Source organism: Triturus cristatus, chromosome 5_2, assembly GCF_964204655.1.
Source record: "Triturus cristatus chromosome 5_2, aTriCri1.1, whole genome shotgun sequence".
NCBI classification, from domain to species: domain Eukaryota; kingdom Metazoa; phylum Chordata; class Amphibia; order Caudata; family Salamandridae; genus Triturus; species Triturus cristatus.
Window position 1 is genome coordinate 711,611,414 of NC_140588.1, and position 18,555 is coordinate 711,629,968.

At 42.1% G+C, this 18,555-nt stretch overlaps 1 protein-coding gene across 1 annotated transcript in view; it reads left to right on the forward strand.

The window, feature by feature from the left end:
* The window catches only part of LOC146829164 (uncharacterized), a 101,679-nt gene that overhangs the window by 72,189 nt on the left and 10,935 nt on the right, over positions 1-18,555 (forward strand). The gene's annotated exons all lie outside the window — the stretch shown is intronic.

An 18,555-nucleotide genomic window follows, 5' to 3' on the forward strand; every position in this document is an offset into this window, starting at 1 on the left:
CTGGTCGCATCAAGTTACCAAGGGTGAGTCAGTGGTTAGGTACTGTAGTGAAGACAGGGTTCTGCCTGCACACATTGCTATGTTAGCATAAGCGTATTAGAAGTTAAACGCCATCAGGCCCCTTTGCCGCTTTTTGCACACGACACTACAGGTAACTCTTATTATAAGTAAAACTGCTTCACATGAGAACTGTCTGTTTTTCACATCCCTAGACTTACACCGCGACCTTAGTCTGAACACTGTGTGCAGAAGCCTTCAAGGTCAAATAACAATGTATGCTGTTTAAGTCGGGTTGATCGTTCCACGCTCTAGACACAACAAGCACACAGCTGCAAATATCTGAAACTCGGGTGCCTTTAATATTGCTTTGCATGCATGATGCTGGCACTTGGAGAAAACCTTTCCATCTACAGAGAGCGTTGCTGATCCTGTGATGTGATTCACCTAAGCTGATCTTGGAGGTATAGGGTTCCCCATTCAAGCCTAGAGACCTTCTATTATTATAAAACTAGCTTCTAGCCAGGGGAGGGTGGTACACTAGGCGCTATAAGACTTGTTTCCACTATCATTATAATATGATTTCTCCCTTTGTGTTTTAAGGAATTGTAACAATGCTGATTGTTTTATTTCTAATCATTTGCCTGCTTATGTTAGCCAAAATACTGTATCTTAGAGCACGTAGTTAAAAATAAACATTTTAAACTTTTCTGTGTCTCTGATTACTCACGTTGTGGACTGATATGAGACTAAAGACGAAAGAGTGTTGTTGATTCCCACCATTCCTGAGAGTACCCTAAGTTGCTTGTTCTGCGTTGTCTAATCATTGGTAGACTCACTGTAGTACGGAGAACGAATGAGACACTGATGCTAGTTGGATAGGAGTTCTGGGTACTGAGGTGAGTTTTTGGTACACCACAATTCACTGAGGTCCTGGTCTCCTGCGCATAGTTCTGTGCATGAGCAGAATCCACGCAACATGGCGCACCTAACGTGTGGTCTTGTATTCGAGAGGCTTTAGTAGTAGTGCTTATATTTGTCCATGACACCCCCACTCCTGTTTCCGGTTGACAGAAGTGACGGATTAACCTACCTATATGGATAAATTATAGGTTCATTTAAGCTTGACAATTAAAAAGGTTTCATTTTGAATTACTGCCCTTTTGTGCCACATTTTCATATAGATCGTTTTTCTTCTCCGTGTCCTTATGGGCGATGTTAATATAGCACCGCATAGTCGCGCACCACTCTGGCGTCATTTGACGCAGTTTGGGGTGCCTGACGATAGTATGTCAGTAATCTTTGTGGTGAGTGCCGATGCAGCGTTTCCCTATGAACTTATGAACTTTTTTACTCTTGGGTTACGTTTCCTGCAGTGAATGCCGGTGATGAAACATTCCATTCTTACACTCCCACTGCAGTACCTGCGAATTACACAGCATATAGGACACAGGAAATTCTGATTTCCGCATGGCAGCATCGTATTTGGTTCAATGGCGCCCTCCCCCACGTCGTACCTCCGGTTCTGTTAGGTCCCTTGTCTATCCCTGGGGCCACTTGGCCAGTTTTGGCCGGGTTTACACCTCATTCACGTTATTTGCAAGCCCCAGTGGACAACATACGTCAGCTACATACCGCCTTGATAGTGGTGCAAAGGGCTTTAGTGCAATACGTCTCACGCAACCTCCAGGTGGGGACACCTGGGGTTGCGATGCAACCAGTTGGACCGGCCGGGATTTCTATTAGTCCTGTCATGGTTAATTCGGATATGAGCAAGCGCCCCCAGAATAAGGACGATATGCCTTATTGGCTTGCTGAGAAATTTGACCAGCTGGAAACAGTATTTCCTAATACGACTCCTGTGGAGAAACACAGGATTCACACGATTAGTTTGCAGAAAGACTTAGTACCTGAGGTGACCGATTGTGAGAACTGTGGTAAAGTGTTTGCAGTAGTCTACGCGAAGTGCTTTGGCACACCGTCTATGACTGTACTGCCCTCCGTGATTAAGCGTGTTAAGGATGAGCACGGTCCGGAGGCGGCGGTCGAGTTGGGAATGAGGCTTGTTGGCATGTTTGACGTAGTTGCTGATCTCATCCTTGCTAACGTCAAGGGAGATGCGGTTAACTTTCAAGTGTCGAATGAGCTACGCCTCGTCGCCGACGCCGATATACCCCGGCAGTTACCGAAGATTATTGCGGAGGCTTATAAGACCATTGGCCGCAATAGTTTGGGTGTTAAGCCTTTTGCCAAAATAGCAGCACAGCCGCAAACTCAGACGGTCAAGTCTGCTAAAGACGACCCTCCTGTTTTTCCTAAACAAAATTGGAAAAATAAAAAACAGGGGAAGCAGTAACAGAAACAAGGGTCACGTCCTGCATCACCAATACCAGTGTCTACTGAATGCACGTATGAGTTGCGCGACCGCGCAAGAATTAGGTCTCCTGATAGATTTCAGGTTCCTGATCAACGTTCTTCTCGTTCTTCACAGGAAACATCGGCCTCACAAGCCGGTGGAGGAGAACGTGGCAGAATTCAGGGTGCCCCGCAAGGACGTGTGCAGCCCTGCCCAGCGGATGGTAAAGGCAAGCAGGATGACTTTCCACATCAAAGGCCTCAGTTTCAAAAAAAGAAAGTTGCTGCATTAACCGCAAGGTATGTCACAGATAGTGAGAACACAGCTTCGGAACCTGATATGGGTGCTAACGCTGCTAGACAGCGCAGCGTAGATTACAATAGTGCGGCAAGCACTGCGTCCGTATCTGAAGGCGACAGCAACTGACATGTTCTTTACCGCAGAAACTGCTGGCACTAGAGTGGCTCCCCCTGACAGACTAAATGAAATAGTTGTTTTAAATGAAGGTGACATATAACGTACAATAAAATGGATTTTTGTTAATCCTCCCCTCTTTCCCACACACTGTGCCTAAGGAGCAGGCGCAGAACTTTGCTGAAGAGAGGGCTCAGGTGCTTGCACCGGCGTTATACCGCACTCAGGTCAGATTGAAGAAATCAAAAACATTCTCAGGGGTTTCACTGATACACCTGGTCCTTTTAAACCAACAAAGAAGAGATTGGCACAGAAGCTGTAATATAAAAGACATCTTTTTTAGTAACCACAGATGAGGGAGACTACGTCACACAGTACCCTCAGGAACTGTAGGAGGCATTCTTAGGAGTACAGAGAACAGGGGCCTTATATACCCACACAGGGGCTCAAAAGAATGCGGTACAAGTACACATGAGAAGAGTTACACACATAGATGGTCATACAGAAAATGCACAGTCAACAAGTAGGAGGAGTAATGAGTTGCTGACATCAGTTAGAACAGCCTGACAGTTCTATACTAGGAGCAGGTGCATTCTGCTGGCTAGGCCCTTCTGAGCATGTGCGAGGTTCTGGAAGAGGGAGAAAGCAAATGGCTAGCACATAGCTAGCTAAAATGTCTGCCAAGTACAAAATGGCTTTTAGCTCATGCTACAGATCCCTGCAATCTTTAACAGATGGTCCTTTTAGCATGAGCTAAAGACATTCCCATGATCCAGTAGGAACATAGAAAATATTTTGCACATTAATTTTCATAAATTCATCAATATCCTAATCCATTGCTAGGTGGGCATTTCTCATTCTAAATATTGTTAAGTGGGCATATATAAGGTATACGCAGCAGTACAAAGGGACCAGAGCATTGGGTCATACAGATAGCAGGAGAGAGTATTGACTATTATCACAAACAGAACTATCAATATTTTTCAACCCTGAGCAGAAAGCAAATCCTAGAACCATCTAGTCCAATTCTATGTAAAAAACATTTTCAATAGACTTTTCCAGTGTTCTTTTTATGAGGGCTAGAGCATCAATCATTATAATCAAGGAAAGGGTAAAGTAACATTTGTCAACTGCTCAGATGAACTTTTCTCTCACAGAATAAACATTATTCCTAATGCAAATATTAAAGCAACATATTATTACAAAAACTATCCTGGATCCAGGGGACCAGGAGGACCACACAGGGCCATGAGAATTAGGATGAGGAGCCGCAAAAGGCTGCTCCTCCTCAAAAATCGGATGACTAAAGGGGTACATTTTTAACAAAAAAAAAGAAGAAGTCCTTGGGAAATTAAAGCTGCTGTACAACCAGCCAGAGGGGAGTCTTCCCCCTGTGCCGGTTTGAGCCTCACAGGCAGTCCCTTGTTGTTCCCACGGTGGAGCTGCACAACTCGTAACTCAGGAATCACGGCCCAGTTTCAAGAGAAAAGTTTCTTCTTTCAGGATAGGGCAATCACCTTCCGGGGCAAATGCCCTCAGCGATCCTGTCCAGTGTTTCAGGCAGTGCACCAGTTTTCTTCACTTCAATCTAACAGGCACCAAAGACACAGCACCTGTACCCTGAACTCAAGTCCTTCCCTAACTCCTGTATTGCTCTGCTGGCGCACTGCTCTTTCGTTGGGGCCACAGATTGTATCCAGTGTGCCCAGGTATCTCTTAATCAACAATCAAAGGTGCAGACTTTACAGCCAGCATTCAGGAGCGTGATGCTGAAGTACCTGAAGCAACCCTTGTTTCAAAGGGGGTTACCTCAAGCAAAAACTTCCTTGCCATTCTGGTCGGTCTGTGACTCTCAGCTGGGCATCAAAAACTTGATCCACGATTTCTCCTTTCTGATTTGTGACCCCGTCTTTCGCCCAAGACAGTGGCAGGGGTACACACTTCACATCCCAGTGCTTCCGGCCTTCTACCTTCACTGAGGTCCTAGTTGCCAGCAATGCCTCTGCTGGTTACCTTCACCTTGACTTCAAGCTGAACTGGTGCTGACTCCCCAAGCTAGATCTGATGTCCAAGCCCCTCTGGCAATGGTTGTAAGGCAGCAAACAAAAGGTCTTTAGACAAGGCACAGAAATGAATCTATCAACAGAGAGGATAGTCTCAGAATACTTCCTAGTCTTGGGACGCCCCATATATTAGCAAGGCATCCAAGAACCACTTCATTTATCTATGTGAGAGTAAAAAAAAACAACAGCCTGGACCTATTGGCAAGTGTAAAAGGAACGTTTTGGTGAACTGACAAGAGTAATACGTCACCCAATCCCAAGCAGCAAAGGAAGTCTGTGTTCATTTACTAAATTCTGAGGAAAAGAGAAAAACAACACAGACATACCCTAAATCCTTACATCTGTATATTCCTGTGTATTAATCTGAAGATCCTCAAGACAAAAAGGAAATGTTCTACACTTTTACTCATAGATTTTATATTATTTGTACAGGACTGCAGACACTTCTAAAATGATTTCTCTTAATAAAAGCACCTACGTTGTATGCTTAGGACCATGCTCTCATGTTACAGGAGCAACAGGAAAATCTAAAACTGCTAATTTAACAGGGATTACATTTTCTCCAGCAGAACATGTTGTGACAAAAAAAACTCCTATAAAACAATATTTTCTTTAAAAATGTTTGCTAAGGATCACGTGGGCATCTTCCCTGCGTTCTACATTTCACAATCCAAACTATGCAACATCAGCTCTATTAAGGACTGTCAGTTTATTTACACAGACTTGCAAATAAAAACTAGCAACGCCTTTGCAAAACTATGTAGCATGAGAATAACATATAATAATAGTGTTATCACCTGAAAAAGTTTAGAACAAAAACTACCCACTTCTAGTTCCCCTTAAAGATCAATAAGGAAACAGCAATCTAGACTACTCATCCTTTCATAATTTCATCAGACAGGATGGGCAGTAACATAGCATATCTATTTATTCATTTTATTAATGCTAACAATTTGTAAAACAGTATTACTGAATAGCCAATTAAATGTCTCATGGCTGTTTCCTAGACAATTTAGACAGGCTAAAAAAAAGGTGAGAAAAAGAGAGAGAAAACATAAATTAGCCTATCCTTAATTTGTAGAGGAGCTAGCCTCCTTCCCCCATTTTGACAGTAGGAAACCTGAAACAGGTTTCACTTCTGTCAACACTATCAACCCCTATTTATAGCAACTGGGCATAAACAAACTCGGAGGAGGTAAATAGCACATTGAACTAGCTAAAGAACATGAATAACCAACCACCAATCCCCTTAGTAAGTATACTAGTTATAACATGAGGGAACAAGAAGTCAAACTAAATCCCATTGCGGTCTTATCTCAGCCCTTACACAGTAATCTTCACACTAAAAGCATTAGTGCTGTATATATGGCAAAGCTATCCGTTAATCAGAACTCACATATACAATTATATTGCCGTATATTCATATGAGTGCATAAGAACTTGCTTTTGCCAAAACAAAAGTAAGCAAAACTTCTCCTTCTTTTCCTGCGCTGCCATCTTGTCTTTCAAAAAGTTTCAGAGGTCAAAATGTCAAAGCAAACCTTGCTGGGAGCCCTGATAGGCTTCTAAATGTAGAACTCGACCTTTAACCCATTACCAGCTGTCCCATTTTGTGTGCAAGGGTTTCCATGCAGTTCTCCCAATTCAAAGTGACCCTGGAGACTGAGAGCTGAAAAGCAGACCCATTCCATCCCTGTTTGCCAGTTTAGAGGTAAGAGAATAACGGCTGCTGGTTTTTTATATTTATTTTCAATTGTAAGCAGTGTGAAGTATACCTTTCTAGCAGTATAAAGGTCAGCTGTTTGTGTTATACTTAAATGTGTGCATTTACTGAAGCCTAAGGCAGTTTAAAAGCTGCTCTGAGTGCACTAAAATAGTGAATTTTGCCCAATTTCGACTTTGGTGTTTGGGGCAGTTAAAAATGAATATCCTACAATGTTTTTGCATAATAATAATCCCCAGAGTGTTCTCTAGATAGCCCAGGAATGGGAAATCAGAAATGTACAAGGTATATCCTTATAAAAAATGAGTTTTGTACACCTGCGCTGAGTGACATTTCACATGCATGTTTCCTCATATTGCGGTACAACAATGCTTAAATTCAATTTTGTCGCTAGGAGTTCATAGTATGATTATTAGGCTTTATAAAGATTAAAAAACGAATTTAATGCACTTATTTTTAATAACTTTTTTCATGTAATAAAAAAAAATGTTTTTAATAAATCCAACCATTTTGATGATTCCACATATGAAAAGCAAGCTTCATTCCTTGCCTATCATATTTAAACGCATTCATTCATAACCCCAAGCACAAAAGCCTAACTTGGAACATGAAAAATCTGCGACACTTTTTAAAGGACAGTCATTATTTAACATCAGAACCACGGATATGCTTATGTAAAAAGGCATTAAGAAAGGAAAATCCCTACTGTCAATCTGTTCTCTGTTATCCAAAATAATGAAACTATATTTCTAACTTTTTAAAACAGCAGTCTGAAATCCAGGGTTTTACCGAGGTTGCACTGACAAGATTTAGTTGACTTCAGCATTTTCTTTTCTGTGGCCATGCGAGCAAAAATAGCCACGTGCTATTTATGCAGCTGTTGGTTGAGCAGCAGGCGTCGAATTCTCACGCCTTTCTCAGGAGAGAAAACCCTTTTTCTGTATTTCTAATGTCTTCACAAAGTGTAATCTCCATTAGTCTGTGTCAGACAGCTGCTTCTCAGTGAAACAGTTAAAAACAGCTGTTGGAAAGCTTCTTTTTAAGTGTTGAAATGCAAGCACGGTGACAGTCTATTTAAAACTGAGGCATTTCAATGCAGTCAAATCTATCATTCTATAATGTATGTTTAGTTCAGCAACAATCAAAATCATTCACTTGGTGTGAATGCCTTTTAATATCTAATACAATGTATCTTAAAGAAAATGCTGTACCATTTTTTATTTTAGTTGATTTATTACAAAACACACAATTTTGTTTTTGAGGCCTATTTTATTTCTATTCAATGTGAATTCTAATTTTATCTTTAGCATCATGGCAATTTACACACATGTATAGTGTCTTACTCTGTCAATTTAATAGTAACATGCAGCTATTTAGCATATGTTATATAATTCATTTTTAGATTTTTTATTTAATATTAATTAAATGACATTTTGCATAACATAATGACGACAAAAAAAAAAAACACATTGAGCTCATTCCAGACATTTACAGAAGGGGGTCATACACTCAGAACACACAATACAGCGTGCTTAAGGCTAGCCATTCTTACACAAAAAGCGCAATCGCTATTTACTCACACAAGTACCATCAATGTCAAATCACAAACCACATAGACATTTGAACACACATTTAACCCACAGATCAACACTAAGGACAGAAACAAAGGACAGCCCACAGACTGTACTTAAAACCAAACCATTTGTAAATACTTGTTGTAAGTCATATTTACAAGAAGATCTTCGCAATAGTAGCCCAAAAGACTGCACAAAAACAGCCCAAAGACTGTTCCATTTTCAAGAAGCCAAAATACACCAAATTCACTAGATTTGGCTGGCAGAACACCAAAAAATAAACGCTCTGCATATCACCACTTATGAATGTTACTAAGTGAATAGACAGGATCCTTTCTATGTACATATTTACACCCTTATGCATCAAGCCAAAATCCAGTCGGTAAAATACCGATTCCTTATTAGCTCCCGGTATTAAGTAAAAAATACCCAATCCCAATGCATCAACCCAAAAGCAGAAATCGGTATTTAAGGAATCCTTAAATAGCGATTCTTTAAATAGGGATTCCTTAAATACCGATTCCTTAAATAGCGATTGCATTTAAGGAATCCCAAAGTGAGATTCCTTAAATGCAATGCATCAAAGTTAAAAAATTAGCGATTTCGCTAATAAGGGGAGCAAATTACCATGAAGATGAACTGCATGGTAATTTGCAAAAACTTTGAAAAATGCACTTTTGTGCATTTTTCAAAGTTTCATGTTGCGCACACACATGCCCTTAGAGCATGTGTGTGTGCAACATATGTGCACATATCATTTTCAGGGGTGCAACAGGGTGTCCTTTTGACACCCTGGCACCCTTGAAAGTGCTCCAGCTATTAGCGATTCGGTAATACCGAATCGCTAATACAGAATGGCTTTACATTCATTCCTATGGGCCTCCAAGCCCATAGGAATGAATGGGTAGGTATTCCTTATTACCGATTCGGTATTACCGATTCGGTAATAAGGAATGTTAAGGAATCGCTATTTGAATAGCGATTCCTACATGCATAGCCTTTTGCTATTCCTTATTAGCGATTCCTTATTTTTCGCTAATAAGGAATCGCAAATGCTAATGTTGATGCATATGCCCCTTAGTTCCTTGGGGTACTAGTCACCGAGGAAGAAATACGTTTTTATATCTAATACTAGTTAGGTATCCCCTCTAGGGGAGCCGGCTGATTTCATACAAGTTCCAAAATGGAACCTCCAAGAAACCAAGCATTTAACTCAAGTAGCACTTAACTCAAAGTGTGCCGTTCAAGTTTTCAAAAGTTTCTCATTACCTACCTACATAAATTGCAATTTATATATTTCCAAATTCCAAATATTGGCCAATTTCCATACAATTCCAAAAAGCGTCGAAACAAACGACCTTACCAAGCACAAAAATCTCCAACCTGTCAGTGCCAAGTTCTGAGTGACCAAACAGTTGTTTTTAGAATTCTCACGCCAAAAAGGTTCTCAGTCAGGAGTGGTAAACAGTTGGAGGAGTCAAATCAAGAAAACCAGAAATATACAGGGCTGCAGAGACAGAGAATCTCAGTGTAGGGTACCTTCTTACTAGAGTCCTGTTCTGTCCTCCTCAGTAGATTCCTGTCTCCCATCAAGACCACTCCCTCGGATAGCCACTTCTCTGATGAGCCCCACATTGGGTGCCAATTGAAGAAATTAAAAACCTTCTCAGGCGTTTCACTAATACACCTGGTCCTTTTAAACCAACAAAGAGGAGATTGGCACAGAAGATGTAATATAAAAGACATCTTTTTTTATTAACCTCAGATGAGGGAGACTACGTCACACAGTACCCTCAGGAACTGTAGGAGGCATTCTAAGGAGTACAGAGAACTGGGGCCTTATATACCCACACAGGGGCTCAAAAGAAGGCGGTACAAGTACACATGAGAAGAGTTACACACATAGATGGTCATACAGAAAATGCACAGTCAACAAGTAGGAGGAGTAATGAGTTGCTGGCATCAGTTAGAACAGCCTGACAGTTCTATACTAGGGGTTACAACAAACAAATGATGGACGGAATGCTGACAATGCAGACATTCTCCCCCAGTCAAGAGATCTGGGTTAAATCCATCGTTCTTTTGCCCACTACACCACCCCAGTTTAGACATGGCCATATGCAAATCAGTCTTGACCCTGTGCCTCATGGGAACAGTCCAGCCCGAACTGCCAAGCCATGTCTTCCCTGGACCGAAATCAAGCATCCTAGGACCGGTTTCTGGCTATCAGCCGTCATCAGCCAGGATAGCTTGACTCCAGTGGCGTAGTGAGCACGGGTCCCACGTCTGGGAATACCCATCCCACTTAGGGCGAAAAGCGTTACAACAAACAAATGATGGACGGAATGCTGACAATGCAGACATTCTCCCCCAGTCAAGAGATCTGGGTTAAATCCATCGTTCTTTTGCCCACTACACCACCCCAGTTTAGACATGGCCATATGCAAATCAGTCTTGACCCTGTGCCTCATGGGAACAGTCCAGCCCGAACTGCCAAGCCATGTCTTCCCTGGACCGAAATCAAGCATCCTAGGACCGGTTTCTGGCTATCAGCCGTCATCAGCCAGGATAGCTTGACTCCAGTGGCGTAGTGAGCACGGGTCCCACGTCTGGGAATACCCATCCCACTTAGGGCGAAAAGCGTTACAACAAACAAATGATGGACGGAATGCTGACAATGCAGACATTCTCCCCCAGTCAAGAGTTCTATACTAGGAGCAGGTGCATTCTACTAGCTAGGCCCTTCTGAGCATGTACGAGGTTCTAGGAGAGGGAGAAAGCAAATGGCTAGCACATAGCTAACTAAAATGGCTGCCAAGTACAAAATGGCTTTCAGCTCATGCTAACAGATCCCTGCAATCTTTAACAGGATGGGGTAAACTATCGCCCTGCCATGAGATTCCATTGCGGTCAATGCAACAGCCACAACCCCAATATCCCATGCGCCGAGAAGCGAAAGCCCCTGTCTCAGAAATCCTTGAACAATTGGAATATCAAGGTGTAATTGAAACATGTGTGTCACCCATCAATAATCCTCTTTTCACTGATGGGTCATACCGCCTAGTTTTGGATTATCGGCATTTGAACTCTCATTGTCAGACATGCGCGGTACTGAATACCCATAGTTCTGCCCTCGTTGATAGTCTTGTGAGAAAAAGGTTTAAGACCACACTTGACATTTCTAATGGCTTTTATAGTCATAACCTGTCCTCTATTAGTAGTCAATGGACAGCCTTTACTTCTGGCGGCAAACAAAAACAGTTTAAAAGATTAGCCATGGGCTATAAAAACAGCCCAGGTGTGTTTACCGCATATGTCGTCTCTCCTCTTGGGAGTATTGACCTTGATGCGTACTCGTATGTTGATGATATTTATCTCACAGATGACGAATTATGGCTGCATCTGTGTCGCATTGACCGCATCATTGTCATTTTTGCGGACTTTGGTTACAAATTTAACTTTGCAAAATCACACATTGCAGAGTACACAGTGTTGGTTTTGGGATATGAGCTCAACAACGAAGGACGAGGTTTAGCACCTCACTACCTGGAGAAATGCGCAAGTTTGCGCGCTCTGACAACTCTGAAAAAACTACAATCTTTGCTGGGTTTTTTGACTTTCGGGCGTACTTACATTCCCGATTATGCCCAGCGTATCAAGCCGCTATATGCCTTGGTACAACCTACTTTTACCAAATCTTGCTGGCTTCCAGAACATTCAGCTATACTGCAATCTTTGCAGGCTGATCTTCTTGCATCTAAATACTTATTGACACGTGATAACCACACAAACCTGGTAATAAGAATTGTGCCGGGTGCATTGGGTTTCAAGTACTTAACATTTAAGGTGGGAAACACAGTCCCTATTGCTTACAAGTCACACTTGTACACTTTGGCTGAAATGCACTTTTCCACTGTCGAGAAAGTATTGACTACTGTACAGATGGCGATTCTAAAAGAGAGAGCGCTGTCGCAGGGGAAATGCATGTTGGTTGTCATACCGTATCCTGTCCTTGAGACAGTAATGAGAGCCAGTGTACCGAATTCTAAAGCTTTGCATCCACGTTGGATACAATGGGCCACTTCCTTGACGTCTCCAGATGTCATGTTTATCTTTTATTCCTCATTGCAAACTCAGGAGTATTTGCAGTAGGAATTTGTTCATCCAGCTCCTCAGTCCATGCACCCGCTTGAGGATTATCATTGTATCATTTACACTGACGGTTCGGCGCAACCGGCAACGAAATCTAAACATGCTTATTCAGCGGCCTGCGCAATAGTGGCTGGTACCATTGAGAATGGAGAATTCAAGTCCGATGTCGTGCACACGCAGACATTAGGGGACTGTACCGCCCAGTTGGCAGAGCTACGTGATCTGGTGCTTGCACTAGAGTTTGCTGATCCCCGTGTGACGGCTCTTATTGTAAGTGACTCTTACTACTGTGTTCAGTCTTTTAATGACAATTTATCCTTTTGGACTCAAAATGAATATCGTGATTCCAAAGGTAGCACAATCAAACATAAAATGCTTTGGGTTTAAGTCGCAGAACTTAAAGAACGTCTGCCTCGTGTGAATGTAAGTCATACTCTTGGTCACCAGCGCGTAGGAGTACACGCTGTTGGTAACAGTTTAGCTGACGAAGCAGCGAAAACAGCAGTGGTGACATATCTAGTAGCAGCAGTTACAAGATCCAAAAGTAAGATTGAGGATGACATCTTGGCAGCTATTGCTGCAACTGAGAAGGGAGATAATTACCCTAGAGGTTTCCCTTCCAAATACTCTTATCATTTAAGTCCTGATAAAGTTCCCTATGTGAGAATTAACGATGTTGGTGACAGATTGATTTCCAACGTGGACCGCAGGCTCTCTTTGATAACAGCCGCTCACGAAGGTATGGCCTCGGCTCATGCAGGCATTTCATCGACTGTCACTATCTTGCAACAACGTTACTGGTGGTGTGAATTAAATAAACAGACTTGTGATTATGTCCTAACTTGTGACATTTGCCAGCAGATTAAGCCTTCGACTGCTGCGCGTCCACCTCAAACACAGTTGTACATATCAAATAAACCACTTGGGTGTGTTTACTTAGATCACTACGGTCCTTTCTCCTCTGATACTGCATACAAGTTCATCTTAGTTGCAGTGGATTCATGCACACGCTTTCTATGGGTTTAACCACAAAGGAGTGCTGATGCTCGAACTGTCATCAGGGATTTGCGTGTCTTTGTGGGAATTTTTGCACGTGGTTCCCTCCATTCAGATCAGGGTCCGGTATTTGCCTCTAAGGCGTACAAAGATGCCATGAGGTCTTTGGGGGTCCAAGTAAAATTTTCCTCTCCATACCGGCCTGAGGGCAATTCTGTTGTGGAACGAATGAACCGTGACTTAAAGCAATCCTTGACAGCTAGGGTTTTAGGTACTGGCAGAAACTGGTTGGCCCATTTGTAAATCGTACAACATGCACTTAATAATCTCCCTAGAAGGTCTCTTGGTGGGCGGACCCCATACAAAATGCTCTTTGGCATCAAAATGTTTGTCCCGGACTCTGAGGGTCTAGACATGGCGGCGTCGGCCGCACCCTTTGACGTACATGATCATTCTGTTGTGTTACAGAACCTACAAGAGGCTTGAGACAGTCGTGCAAAGAAACACTTGCCCTCCACAACTGATGCTTCACTTCAGATTCCGGTAGTTGGCTGGCTACCTCGAGTCGGTGACCTGGTCCGTGAGAGGGTGGAGAACAAGAAGGAGTTCAGCCCCTCTTATCGTGCACCTGTTCCAGTGCTTGGCGAGCAGGGTACAAGAACAGTCATTTTACCTCCACTTCCTGGTTGCAAGGATAACAGGTACATCTCCATTGACAATGTCAAACTACAACGAGTGGCTGATTCTTCTTAGTATGACTCCAGCGGTCTCTTGTCCAGCAATGCTGAGAAATTCTGTTTTGGCTCTGTCAAATACGAACAGGCCTGACATTGCCATCGAGATGCATTCAGTAACAAATCCTTTATTGACTCCACCGTCTGGTGATCAACATGAAGATACTGAGTGTACCTATCCCACAGATGTGTAGTTGCCTCGAGTGCTGTTGACCAGTCACATTTTTCATTTGACACTAACTATACAACATCGAGTGCCCCATCGAAAATTTCTATTTTTGCTGTTTGGTTTAAAATACATTTTTTAATTCCCCCTTGGACTTACATTTGGCTCGTGCTCATATCTATTTTTTTGTTCATGTCGATTGGATTTGTGGTTGTCTTTTTTTGTCTAGTGAATGGACATTATTTTACTGAAAGATCTGCAATTAGATTAATTGATGGAACTTTAGCACCCCACTCCTCATCACACATCATGAAGAGGGACCAGACTTTAGTTAATATTACTGCCTGGCCTGTGTTAGATGGGATTGTATGGGATGCTGTAAAATTTCAAATTCATGGCCCTACAGAGGTGATTAATGTCCCCAATCTACTTCGTGTTTCTATGGGGTATGTTGTGAAACAAAACATACGCTCTGATAATTGGGATGTTCAAGCCGTTGAGGCTCTTTTTTCTGATTTGAAATATTATGCTGCTTTTTATGCTGAAGATTTGTACTTGGACTCAGTGAATTATGGAGAGTTATTTTGTTACCACCACTATGGCAATAATTTCCCACATAAAGCAAATACATTTAGAAATGTCGTTAATTATACACAATGGGAACATTGCCCAGCTCCCATTGTAGGTAGTTAGAAAACTCTATTGAAATTTTTTTCATATTTCACAGATTTCAGTGAATCCAATCCTGAAGCCTTTTATTTCAAAATATCTGCTAAATCAACTTCCAAAGTTAAACTTACGCACACTAAATTACTGTATTCAAAGTCCTTTATGGATGAATTAGCTATAGGGGGCTATGAGCTGTGGAAGGATACCATTGATCTTAAATCTGTTTGGGGTTCTAAACGCTGGCAGGTGCAGGGCACCGAAGCTTTGCATCGTGCATGCCTTATCCCGAACCACATTTTGTTTTTGAATTCCACTATTTTTCAAACCACTTGCTTTGGATTGGCTACTTCTAAAAAAATGAATGCCCCTACTATTCCTGATCTGGGTGCTTATCCTACACGGGGCAATCACACAGATCTGTCCCTTGATGAATTGCAGTCACTAATTACTAATACATATTTCAATATTTCCAACTTAGATCCCCAAGGATGGTTATTATGGCAGAAAACTTCAGATTCATGCCAAAATCGTTTCTGGGTCTGAGATCAGGCTATACACAGGTTAGGGCGGACCCCCGGTTTGAAACTTCCCATTCTGTTACTACCTATTCAGTAGGCACATTATGTCAGAACTGGCTTAAACATTCCACCTTAGCGCTAGTTAAACTTCATTTGTCCCTTTTGACTGACGATGTTGATTTGAATGATTTTGTAAAAGGCCCTGTATGAAACACTATGCCTTAGGCAGATATGAACCATTGGGTAGCACTTTTCTCCATGAAGTTTGATCCCTCCCATCACATACAGGTGCCTGAGAAAGGGTAACGAAGTTTATTTAAAAGGAAAGGAGTGCACTTCCACACCTGATCACTCACTAGTGTGCAAGAATATACACAATTGCACGGCGCGTGCAACATTCACGCCCCTAATTTAGCTTGTATTTTAAAAGGGAAATCCTGTGCCAGCTATTGCACCGACTTTCACATTACTAGCTAACGATAGTTATTTGCTTTTAAATAATGAAGCGTGTTGCGGGATGCTAGCAGGGATTCCGTACATTGGAACTGTCTCCCAATGTGTAGTTTGTTGTAAAAATTTGCTTTCCCCGCCCCCGCATGGGAGACTCGACATATCCATCTGGCCTTCCATACCAACCTTGAAATCAGAGTTCAACAAAATGAGCAGAATAAGGGCTCTATTTTCCCAAAAAGAAGTCGCCCTAACTTCCTCTCATGAAATATTTGTACTTCACGTAGCTAACACCCGCACCAAGGTGCATGCGCTTTTGAATACTTATCTCCCACTTCTTTTCGGCACTCTGATTCACACTATATTCAATGCCTTGTCAACAACTGGCTTGGCGCATTTTTTAAAAGTTGTGGGCTACGGCCTTGTGACATTGTTCCAAACTATATTTGGTGTGATACCGGCATTTTTTCATTCTATTTTCTCCAACGTCTTCAACGGGCTGCCATTCATTCTCGCCTTGGCTGCCGTTGTGCTGCTGTTGATTTGTTTGCTCCGCAATGGCTGCACAACCTGCGTCACATGACAGCCTGCCCCGGCTGTTCCAACATCACAACCGGATGCTTGAATACTATGGAACAATACCTCTGGCCACTTTGAGTGTAGCCTATGGATTGTCCTTTCGAGTCTCATACTTTGCTTGCATGCAACCTGTTTTCTATTGCCTAGATTGTTCATTTGAATGGGCCCTGGATTTGTGCCTCTCCAACACGGCGTCTCCTGCCCGGATTATGATCGGCTAATGAGTCCCTTAGTGGCTCATGAGTTGGACTGTTCTAGTATCAGGATTATGGACTGCGCGGCTGCGCATGGAGTCCTAGGGAATTGGGATATATGTGCAGCGGCCCATGACTTCCAGGCATGAAGTTATCTCGAAGAACACACAAGTTGTCCTCTGATGGTGCTAGAGGCTCCGGCTATAGAAGAACATGTATGTTCATTTCCATAAGAAAACAAAGCTAGCGGTATCCCTCTGGGACAGCACTGGATTTAGGATTAACCCATCCTATCTAATGGTGATATTTTCATTCACCATGAGTGTGCAAACTTGATTAGCACCCGCCAACACAGTGCTATTCCAAGTTCTGGAGTGAAAATGAAAAAAACAGCACAAGTTGCACCACCCAAAATGTCCAATATAATTTAAATCAGTCCATATCCATGAGGTTTCTTTTCAAAGCAATCTTCTTTATTTTAATTGTCATATACACATTAAAACATCCAAAACAGCCAAAGCTGCTTTGGCTGTTTTGGATGTTTTAATGTGTATATGACAATTAAAATAAAGAAGATTGCTTTGAAAAGAAACCTCATGGATATGGACTGATTTAAATTATATTGGACATTTTGAGTGGTGCAACTTATGCTGTATTTTTCATGTATGTTCATTTACTTTATTAAATTGTATGGCTGAATCCAATGACTTCTTCTTGCAGGCTGTTGCAACATACTGTGCCTATACGCTGATGGACTAAATTGACGATTGTCCATCTTCAAAACGTACTAACTCAAATCTTTTTTATTATTTTTTGCTCCAAAATGGGCTGTATACCGCCCCTGCTTGGTCTATTTATTTTTTGAATTTTTTTAACATCACAACTTATCACTACCATTTATCCGGTTTGGCAAAATATGAACTTGGTTCTGTCTCACTCGAACTTGAACTCTGCGTTCCAACATTTGCTTACCTATTTTGTTTGTGGTCCGATCAAGGGAGGGTGTAGTGAAGACAGGGTTCTGCCTGCATACATTGCTATGTTAGCATAAGCGTTTTAGAAGTTAAACGCCATCAGGCCCGTTTACCGCTTTTTGCACACATCACTACGGGTAACTGTTATTATAAGTAAAACTGCTTGCTTGCTTTTTGTTCACATGAGAACGGTCTGTTTTTCACATCCCTAGACTTACACCGCGACCTTAGTCTGAAAACTGTGTGCAGAAGCCTTCAAGGTCAAATAACAATGTATGCTGTTCAATTCAGGTTGATTGGCCCACGCTCTAGACACAACAAGCACACAGCTGCAAATATCTGAAACTCGGGTGACTTTAATATTGCTTTGCATGCATGATGCTGGCACTTGGAGAACCTTTCCATCCACAGAGAGCGTTGCTGATCCTGTGATGTGATTCACCTAAGCTGATCTTGGAGGTATGGGTTCCCCATTCAAACCTAGAGACCTTCTTTATTATAAAACTAGCTTCTAGCCAGGGGAGGGTGGTACACTAGGCGCTATAAGACCTGTTTCCACTATCATTATAATAAGATTTCTCCCTTTGTGTTTTATGGAATTGCAACAATGCTGATTGTTTTATTTCTAATCATTTACCTGCATATGTTAGCCAAAATACTGCATCTTAGAGCGCGTAGTTAAAAATAAACATTTTAAACTTTTCCGTGTCTCTGATTACTCACGTTGTGGACTGATATGAGAATAAAGACAAAAGAGTGTTCTTGATTCCCACCATTCCTGAGGGTACCCTAAGTCGCTTGTTCTGGGTTGTCTAATCATTGGTAGCTTTGCTGTAGTACGGAGAACGAATGAGACACTGATGCTAGTCGGATAGGGGTTCTGGGTACTGAGGTAAGTTTTTGGTACACCACAATTCACTGAGGTCCTGGTTTCCTGCGCATAGTTCTGTGCATGAGCAGAATCCCCGCAACAGTACATGTTTGTGGCTCAAATTC